The following is a 10,308-nucleotide window of genomic DNA, read 5'->3' on the forward strand; positions in this document are numbered from 1 at the left end:
TCCAGACGGCTGGCAGGCCTGCTCCTCGCCAAGTTTGCTGCCTTCTAGGCCTTCCCTGCTTGCTGACCTGGCTGAGTCCTGTGTGCGGTTGTTCCTTCACTACCAAGAGATGCCCCTGGGATGCCTCAGGACCCATGAAACATACCCAGTGATTTCGGTTCTAAACGTGGTACCGGAAGCCTCACTTACCTGAACACCTCAACTGAAAGAACTATCTTTGCTCACGAAGCCATGAGGGAAACAAGATGGTATGGGCCAAGCCTCAGAAAACAGTGACTCAAATCTGCAAAATGTTCTGTGTTCGTACTTCAAGCACCTGTCCGACCCAGACAGCATACTGGAGATGCTACTACACAGTGATTTAGGGATCTGTTTCCAATGGAGCATGCAGCTGACACCCAGCAACCATCCAAACATTCGTGACCGCTTCAGATTACTGTGGAAGTAATCCCAGTTCGCAGAGTGAATCACCAGGTGAAGTGGCCTGACCGAGTGATCAGACATCAAGTGCATGGGTCTGACCCGCCCACAAACCCCATCCTCCTCCTCGCTTCCATTAGCGGAGTTAGCACTCGCGGCTTCCAAGTCCTAAACCCTCCACACAGAAAAGGACCCACAGAAACGTTCTCGTTGCCACTTCTTGGGGAGAGGAAGCAAGAAAGATGAGTAATTAAGGTATTAAAGCGAGATGATGGAACACACGTTGGGACGAGGAGTGGGGTACTAAACCCAGGTGGGAACAGCAGGTGCAGAGAGGGGACGGAGCTTCCGAGCAGCTCATGGCATGACCCACATCACCAGCAGCAGAACAGTAAGGAGAAGTCAAGACACCCAGCTCTGAGCCTAGGCCCTGGGACCACAGGGGCCCCATGCCCAAGGCCCCGTCCCTGCACCTGTTGGGTGCAGATGTTGTGCCTGGCCACACAGCTGCAACCAACCAAAAAGAGCTAACCTGCCCAAGGTTCAGAGCTGCATGCACAGTCTCACAGGTGGGCACTGGCCCATGGGCACTTATCTCCCGAGGAGCCGAGGGCAGAAAGCAGCCCTGAGCGTGCAGTTCAGCGTCGGTCTACAAACCTGAGGTGGGTATGAGCAAGCTGTCTAAGCCTATACAGACCTATACCTGGTCCCAGAGGTCCCCATGCACTTTGGACTCACCCGTCTTGATGGGACAGTGGCTTCACATGGATATAGTCACATGGAACCTGATTTTAAGAGACTAAGTTAGGGTAATAGATATTATTTGAGAATATTCAATTCGAAAAAAAAGCAGAGGGGATAGATGACTTGTAAGGTATGTTTAATACAGATGAAACTCAGTAAGGGGAGCACGTGTGTATTGAACAAAATAGAAAGGTGTGGAAAGACAAGAGATACCTAATATTTATGAGGCACTAAATATACCCAAGGCAGCTAGGCAGTAAATATTCATGATACACTCAATGGTATACAGGTAGTCAGTATTCACGATATATTCATATGCATGAGACTAAACATATAAGAGGAACCTAATATTGGTTGCGATTTTGTTACCCATCAGTGATGCCCATTCTGATCCTCTAAACCATGGCAGTTCATCAGGCTCACTGGGGAGCCACAGATGTGGCAGGGCAGAATTGTCCCTACATCTTGCCACTAGAACAAGCGTGTGTGTGTGTGTGTGTGTGAGAGAGAGAGAGAGAGAGACAGACAGACAGACAGACAATTGGCCCAGGGCACCTCCCGTTTGTCGACCTGCTGCTAGTACCTGAACTCTGCTTCTTGTAACCACACATGAGCAGGGCACGCTAAGGCTGCAGAGAGGGATGGAACATGTGAACATGGCGTACCCCAGGACTCGAGCGTTGAGGCTCCACCAGCTCACACCCTCTCCTACCTGTGCTACCTTCCATGTCCCTTTCCCCTTCCTCCTCACTGCATGCTTCCCACATGCCATCTACCACCAGATCTGCTCAGATGCACTCGGCAGCAGATTTGCCCATCTTCCTTCAGTGCCATCAGGTCTCGGATGCAGAAGGACCCTTTATTGCTTCAGGGTAATTATTAGGGGGTTCTAACTGGGAAATATAATAAGTGCCCTTGCACCTTAAAAAAAGATAATGGAAAAATAAGAGTCATAAATAATTTATGAAACATTTCTTCTGCTGATACAGTACCTCAAGTGATGCTTGTGTGTGTATATGTGTATCACCCCCCACCCCATTCTTGGGGTGCCCGAGGTTGCAGAGACTCTGCGTGGCACAACTGAGACCAGAACCCTGACTGTGACCCTTGTCTGGACTGTGTACTTTAAGAAAGCAAAACCCCTCTAACATTTTTGTATCCCACATTCAGGATGGCTGTTCTGAGAGCAGTTTCTTGGGAAACTCATACACCACAGTTAAAGCTTCTATTGCCTCCCACAGACCTGAGAATTTGCGGGGGGTGGGGGGGGGCAGAAACCAGAGAGACTGGTGTATGGACCTCAGAGGTGAGGCCAAGTATTCGGAAGCTCTCAAACTTCATATGTTTACAAATGAGCCTCACTCACCAGGGCCAGGAAGAGGCTTGAGAAAATAAATAACTTTCTACTCCTCACCTTTCAAAAGGAGCTTTGGTAATTTCTTTTCACAAATACCTTATTCAGAAGGAAAATACATGAAAGTGCTTCCTCCCACGAATGTGCACAGGAACAGTGCAAAGGTCTGCATGGAGTCAGGGGCTGACACCAGTGAGGAGGGTCTCTTGGCTGCATGGTTACACCTGTCTCATGTCAATTAGCCACTAAATTCCTATGGCATCCTTTGGTTCATGATCTGCTGAGCTCAGAATTCTAGGTGATAGCCTGTTAAAGCAATACAAAGAATTCTCAGGTAATTCCTCAGAATTACAAATGGGTCTCAAGGACCACGGACCTGACCTAAAAGTTGAAAAGTATTTTCTACATATAAATATCTATCTAAGAAAACAGGGTTAGTTGGAAACTCCTCTGATTTCCACTGTGTAGAAAAAACACAAGGAACTTTGAATGCCACCCTTCCCTGTTGTCCTACCTACAGATGACAGTAACTATGCCAGTGTTTACAGGTACCTAGACAACAAAAGGGATAAGCATGACCCCAGGAAGGGCCAAGCCACAAGTGGATCCCAGGGGTGGGAAGCCTTTCTGTCTCTAGGTATTCAAGAACTTCTCATGGAAAGTTCTCTTTCATCTCATATCCATGTAGCTAAATCTTTTTTTTTTAAGATTTTATTTATTTATTTGAGATGGAAAGAGAGAGAAAGACAGCATGAGCGGGGTGAGGGGCAGAGGGAGAAGTAGACACCCTGCTGAGCAGGGAGCCTGATGCAGAGCTTAATCTAGGGACTCCAGGATCATGACCTGAGTCAAAGGCAGCCACTTAACTGAGACACCCAGGGGCCCCATGTGTAGCTAAGTCTTAATGTTACTTAAGGTCACCTCCTCCAAGAAGCCTTTCCTGACTACTTCACCTTCCACTGAACTTGAACAAAAGCCAGAGCTTAGCTTTATAGGTTTAGGCTTCCTAAAGGCTAATCTTATTCTTCAAATAATTCCTGAAGAAGCAACTAATTTTGACTTGGATTTTACTGTATTTCTCCAATGCTTTTAGTAAATGCCAAGTACATGGCACATCATTCTGATGACGAAGAAACAGCAACATAAATGGGGTGATAGTTTGAAAGACATTAATCCACAGGAAAGTGGTTTACTGGGCTGGACTAGGTAATGTGCAAGCCAAAAGCTAGTCTCTTCTCCCACCCACTATCAAATCTTCAAAGCTGCCCTTTCCCCATTTCCTCCCAGCCTGTCACTGGCATCTCCAGTAGGTCCTACAGCTTTCACATATTAGGAAGTCCAGCACACATAACCCAGGTCAGCCTGCCAGAAAGATGGAGAAGGGGGAGAGGAAGGGAACTTCTTCTCTATTTTCCCAGTTTGTTCCTCCCTGACTCCTTCCCACACCCACCAGGATGCATCTGATTTTTCCTAGGGAATGGGGTGGGGGAATAATAGAAAAAGATGTTTTAATTCCCTCTGCATATCAAGAGGAGAGCTTGGAAGGGTTGATCCCAAAGTTTTATTCTAAGTCATAATGAAGAGAGGACAGAAGGTATGACCTAATGAAGACCGGCCCCACAAGTTAAAAAAAAAAAAAAAAAGAAAGAAAGAAAGAAAGAAAAGAAAAGAAAAGAAAAAGCTCTCCGGGAACCTGGCTGTCTCCATCAGTGGAGGAGCATGTGATTCTTGATCTCAGGGTGGTAAGTTTGAGACCCACATTGCATGCGGAGATTACTTAGAAATAAAATCTTTAAAACTTTTTTAAAAAAGCTCTACTGGTACTGAGAAAAGAGGAACCTGGAGGGACAGAGTCCCCTCTCCCCACTTCCCGTGCACCATGCCCAGAGGAGAAGGGGTAGTAAGGGAAGAAAAATCCCTTGTAGGTTGAGGGGGACACAGAAAGCATGAGAAATTTTCTTCCTGCTTCCTACTGAGAACACTGGGGACAGCTTGGGACAGTGGAAATGGAAGCCTAGCATATAGTGCCACCCAACCTGGGCAGGTTCTCATGTGCCCAGGAGAGACCTCGAAGAGACCCGGAGTGTGCAGAGCTCCAGGCCAGATGCAGGAACCAGGTCCCAGCTGTGGCTTAGCCCAGGAAAACCCAGCCGGACCATGCTCTACAAACAGGGAAAGGAGGGGCGCCTAGGTGGCTCAGTGGGTTAAAGCCTCTGCCTTCAGCTTTGGTCGTGATCCTGGGGTCCTGGGATCGAGCCCTGCGTCGAGCTCTCTGCTTGCCAAGGAGCCTGCTTCCCCATCTCTCTCTGTCTGCCTCTCTGCCCACCTGTGATCTCTGCCTGCCAAATAAATAAATAAAAATCTTAAAACAAAACAAAATAGGGAAAGGAGGCCCAGTCATGAGGAGGGGAAACTCCCCAGAGGACAGCAAGAGGACCAGATGACTGGCAAGAGGCCACTCTCCCACACACCCTGATGTGACTACAACCTTCTCCTGGTGACCAGAGACCACCTGTGGGGAGAAGGGGCCCCCAAGGGTAACCAACACAGACTGAGACACTGACTCCCAAGGGACAAGCTGCTTTAAACTAGATAGTGACTGAGATAATACTACTTGACTTGGGCTCAGGAAAATTACAATCATGAATGAGGACTAAATATACCAAAAGGGAACCAAAGTCATTTTGTTTGCAGTAGCAAAATTAAGTTCACTTATAAAATGTTTTGCATAGTATGACCTGTGGCTGGCGAACTTCACCACTCCAAAATAAACCCTCAACAGGAAACATCTCTACTTTGGTTCAGCTGCTTCTGAAGGGTCTTCGGGCAACACAAACAGAATTTAAGAGTGTCTATGTATGGCAAGGCACAACCTCCACAGGAAAAGCAAGTGGTTGCAAGCTTGCAAGGCAAATCCAGGCCCCCAAGCCATCACAGAAAACTTACCCTCCAGGAGGGCCAGTGCCTTCACACACATTCTCTCATTGAACCCCGCCAGCATCCCTGTGAGCTGGCTATTATTACTCCCATTTTGCGGAATGGCAAACTGAGACTCAGCAGGATTCGGTGACTAGCTCAGATGACCAGGCTGAGGGACCATACCAATAGGACAGCCACCTGTCACTGTCCCTACATGGCTAGTCCTATGCAACAGCCCCATGATGTGCATAAGCTGTGCATCATCTATGGAGGGTCCACTTTTTTAAAAACTTTATAAATGAGGAAACTGATGCTTACAGAGGTTAAGAAACTGGACTCACAGGCAAGTCTAGAACTAGAGTGAGGAAAGTGAGGCATGCACCTCAGGCACAATATTTAGGGGGATACCAAAAAACTCCCTAAGGTGAAACATTTTAATGCAATGTTTTAAAACATCAAATGAACACAAAATCTACATTGTTTTAAACATCACAATTTTGAATAAAGACAGGATTCATATTAGTGATTTTTCTTTTTGCCTCAGGCTCCAACACGGCTCAGCACAGCACTAGGGCAGAGCCAGGAAACCAGCCACTTCCACCCTTCTCCACCAGACCCCAAAGACAGGGATCCCAGATACCACTGCGGGGGCCCTCTCCAGATGCTTCCCCTCACTATTTTATAACCTCAAAGGGCTCTTAGGAGTGACCATCATGTTCCATAAATCCAGGTGAGGGGGGGTGGCTGAGTTCCAGGTTGAAGACCAGAGGTCTTAAGAGATTTATTCCATGGTCCCCAGTGTGTGTTATGTAAATGAAGGAAGCTTGCAGGCTTGAATAAGGGAGTAGGATATTTTAAGATACCAGCTTGAGAAGGTATGGGGTGGGCTCTGAAAGATCACACAGCTGCTTGTCTCCCACTTGATAAATTTCCTGGCTCAAAATTAAGTGTTCGACAGTGACACGATGCCAGCTGTCAGCCTGTACCTACACAAGTCCAATTCAAACGGTGGCATTCCTTTTTCCTTGCATTTCAAAAGCCAAATGTTAACTCCTTTGAGTAACTACCTATGCTCTGATCACTTGTTAACCTCAAATTAAAGCCCTACCTGATATGAAGCATCTGTTCAAGATCTATTTTGTCGATTAAAATTTGAACACTGTGGTGAGCATTGCATAACATATAGAACTGTCGAATCACTATGTTGTACACTGGAAACTAATATAACATTGCATGTCAACTATTAAAAAATCACACCCCCTAATTTGAATATTTCTTAGATCAAACCCCAAATCGCTTACTAGTAGCTTGTAATAGAAGCCTAAAACCTATTTACAAACAAACCATTAACTAGAGCATAAGAAAGTTAATGAATTTGTCCACTAATCTCTCCTGCAATGGCCTTTAGAGACAGCAGGCACAAATACTTCGTACACAAACAGTTCAACCCGGCAAGACCGTCTTCCTGTTCCTGTATTTTCTTACAGCTTGAAAAGCATCACCTCACAACTCAAAGTTAAGTCCAGCAAAGTGAGCAAAGGAAAACTTCGGGCACTTGGGTGAGCGCGTCTGCTCCCCTCGGCCAGTGCTCGCGCTGCCCCAAGAGGCGGCCGCGGGCATCGCGCCCCCAACCCCCGGTCCGAGGGGCACCTGGCAGAGTGGGCTCCGTCCTGGCTGTCCCACACCTGGCCCGACGTCGGAGCGCTTGCGACTCGGTCTGCGCCGCTCCCTCCCGGGTCTCCCCGCGCCACCCGATCGTCGGCCCACGCACGCTTCGCCGCCAACCCGCTTCGAACCACCCCGGTACCTGGCGCAGGAGCTTGGCGCGGGCTCGGCGAAGCGCAGGAGGGACACCGTCCGCAGGGTGCGGGGTAGGCTTCTGCCGTGAGCGCGCGCTCCCGTCGGCCCCCGCCCGAAACCTCCCAGCCGCCCGCGCCGGAACGCTGAGGCCCGCGGCGCGACGCAGCAGGTGGCCGCTGGCCTCGCCACAGTCCGGGGCCAGAGGCGGAGAGGGGGGCGCGGGCGCGACCCTCGCGCGGACGGCCCTCTGCCTGCTTCGGCGCGCGCTCCCAGCGTCGGGCGCGCCGGCTCTGCTCGGCTCCTCTCGGCTCGGCGGGGGCGGACGCCGCGCCGCTCCGCTCGCCCGTGGCCGCCGCGCGCACCTCCCCCGCGGCGCGCCGCTTCTGCCGCCGCCGCCGTCGAGTCGCCCCGCTGGCCGAGTCACGGCCAACAGCTAGTGGGGAAAGACGCCGGCGGGCCCTCGCTGTCCCCGAGCGCCCGGCCGGGACCACTCCCCACCCTGAGGCTGCTCCCGCCGCCGTCCTTCGGCCGGCCCGCGCGGAGGCGCTGTCGGGACTCCCCGCCAGGCCACCCCTACCTCGGCGAGGTCGGGGTCCACCAGCGACCCCGACGGGCCTGGAGGACGAGGAGTCCACGCCCCGGCGGCCCGGCGCTCCCTGGAGGGGAGAGATTCGGCCAGACTCCAGGCTCAACCTTCCAGGTCACCAGGGGGCTTGGCGGGCGACGGTGCGGGGCCTGGGGCGCTCCGGATCCGCCTCGCAAAGCAGGCGGCCCGCGAGCCCGGGGCCTTAAGGAGTGGGCGCAGTGGGTGGGAAGTGTGCGTTTGAATAAAAGTAAAAGTTTTTTTTTTTTTTTTAAATAACCGTGTGGGTCCGGAGCGTCTCCAGGCTAATTAGGGAAGCTGCCGCCCTGTGTTGAGGTGAATCATTGTTGTGATACCACAAGTGTGGGAAGAAAGGCTGCCGAAGACTTCTCAGGCTCGCTGCCCCCCCCCACCCCCCGCCTTTTATTTTCTTTTAAAGACAGGCTGATCCATTTGAGAAAATCGCCTTAGGAAACTTACTGGCCTCAGGTGGTCGCTCAGCTCATCAGCTGGAGAGTCCTCAGGGAAGCCTTGGTCGGCTGATTGCACAGCCCAGGACTATGTGCCCCCAAGAGCAAGAAGCTTTTCCGGCAGGGAGGGAAGATGAACGTGAGCTGTGTCCCCGCAGAGACAGAAGCCACGACAGCTTACACGCGAGAAAATTTCACGCTTCAGCTAGAAGAGATAAAGCTAATGTCAGAGTGTGTTACCCGACGTCCGGATTATCAGCGACATCAGCGGTGTTATGTGGGGACCACCCAGAATCTGCACCACATCCTAGGATGGTGGGTCTGATGATTTCTCCCTGCAGAGAACTGAGGACGGGGAGAAGCCAACACTGCATAACTATCTGCCCCAGAACCTGGGTAGAACCCTGGCTTTCTCCACCTCTGGCTTCAGGCAGGATCAAAATCCTAAATAGAATAATCTGAGGCAGGGGGAAAAAAGAATAAAGACAGATCCCATTTACTGGAGCATATAAACAGAAGTTTCCTTTAAAATTTTTAAATACCCATTTGGCACAAGCTGTTCACTTAAAAGCCCACTTTGATGGTTAAGGGCTTTATAAATTCCTTTCATGAAAGGAATAAATTTATATTGGGAATCAGTTTACAGCCCTCAAGTTAATAACCTGCATTTGAAATGGACAGGTGACTCATCATTCTTAGAGACAATGACTTTGTTAGGTGTGTTTTCTCTTTTCAAAATCCTCAAACTAAACTGAACAACTACAAGCAAATCTACACACCCTTCTCTCACCTTGAGCCTCCTCTTCTTGCTATTCAGAAATCACATTTTTTGTTGTTGTAACTACTAAATATTTATTGACTCTATAAGTCACGTTTTCACCTAAGAATTTTATTTGTTCCAGAATATCTTAAGCCTCTGGCTTTATTTGTGTGTGCTGTGGGTGGCTTTTAAAGTTACTGGCGGTTTTGAGAGAACAAAAACCAGAGTTCTTGGTGATTAGCTAAGGCTGAGAAAGAACATAGTGTCAATACCCAAAATAGAAAGTGGTAGGGAACTATGTGAATACGTTAGGAAAATGGGAAATTATCCGGCACCTGGTAGATCAGGTCCATTTAAAAATGTCCCTCCTCCCACTTCCCAGTCACTTCCACCTTCTTGCTGAGTCCTCCAGTCCCCAGGGCCCTGCCATGTGGCTCAAGAGAGCTCTTTCCCTTCTTAATGTTTCTTGGACCAAACCTTGAAGCTGGATTGAGAAAAGGATAAAAGGGTAGCAAGGCTTTGCTAAAGGTTCAAAGGAAACAGAGAACCATGTAGTTTCTGGAAGCCTGCACCGACAACCATAACGTTAAGATCAGGGGTTTCTTTTTTCCACCCCTCCCTCCCTGGGCTCCAGAAAACCTCACAGCTATCCCTGAGAACCTCACTGATACAGCAAAAGAAAGAAGACTCTGCTGTTTCTAAGTATATTGCACTTCATCTGGGAACACATTTTTATCAAATGCTAGGCACTGTTCTAAGCCATTTACAATTAATCACTCATTTAAATCATTCAGTCCCTAGAAGAACGCTGAGCTAAGATCAGGCATTACTCCTGTTCTCCAGATGAGGTTCTGTTATTATCTCCATGTTGTGGGTGAGAAAACTCAGGCATGAAAATGGCAAGTAATGTGTGCACAGTCATGCAGGAAGTAGTGGCAGAACCCCCAGTCTGCACACTTCGGCACTGAACAGGCTGCCTTTCTAAAAGTGGCAACTGATTCCGCAAACTCAAAACTGCCTTTCAGCTTAGAGAGGAGAAGTGGCCCTTCCCACACTCAGGAAGAGGAATCCTTTGGGATATCAGAAAACAAGAGTATTTAAGTTCAGTGTTTTTAATCCAAGGATTCTGCTCTTGGGTCCTCATTAGACACACAAACTGCCTGTCTCTCTCTGGGTTCCAAAAATAGACCCCGTAGGCACAGGCATCCCTACCCAGGTAGAGAATTGAAATGAAGGATCAGCCAGGAACTATCTAGGA

At 49.2% G+C, this 10,308-nt stretch overlaps 1 protein-coding gene across 1 annotated transcript in view; it reads right to left on the reverse strand.

Annotated features, from left to right (window-relative positions):
- Positions 1-7,542, reverse strand: part of CRACDL (CRACD like) — a 130,377-nt gene extending 122,835 nt beyond the window's left edge. Inside the window, exon 1 of the mRNA XM_080814501.1 lies at positions 7,245-7,542. The gene's annotated coding sequence lies outside the window, so the exon portion shown is untranslated. The remainder of the gene's footprint in view (positions 1-7,244) is intronic.
- Between the last annotated feature and the right edge of the window lie 2,766 nt (positions 7,543-10,308).

The sequence above is a fragment of the Martes martes genome (genome assembly GCF_963455335.1).
Source record: "Martes martes genome assembly, chromosome: 9".
Classification (NCBI taxonomy): Eukaryota; Metazoa; Chordata; class Mammalia; order Carnivora; family Mustelidae; genus Martes; species Martes martes.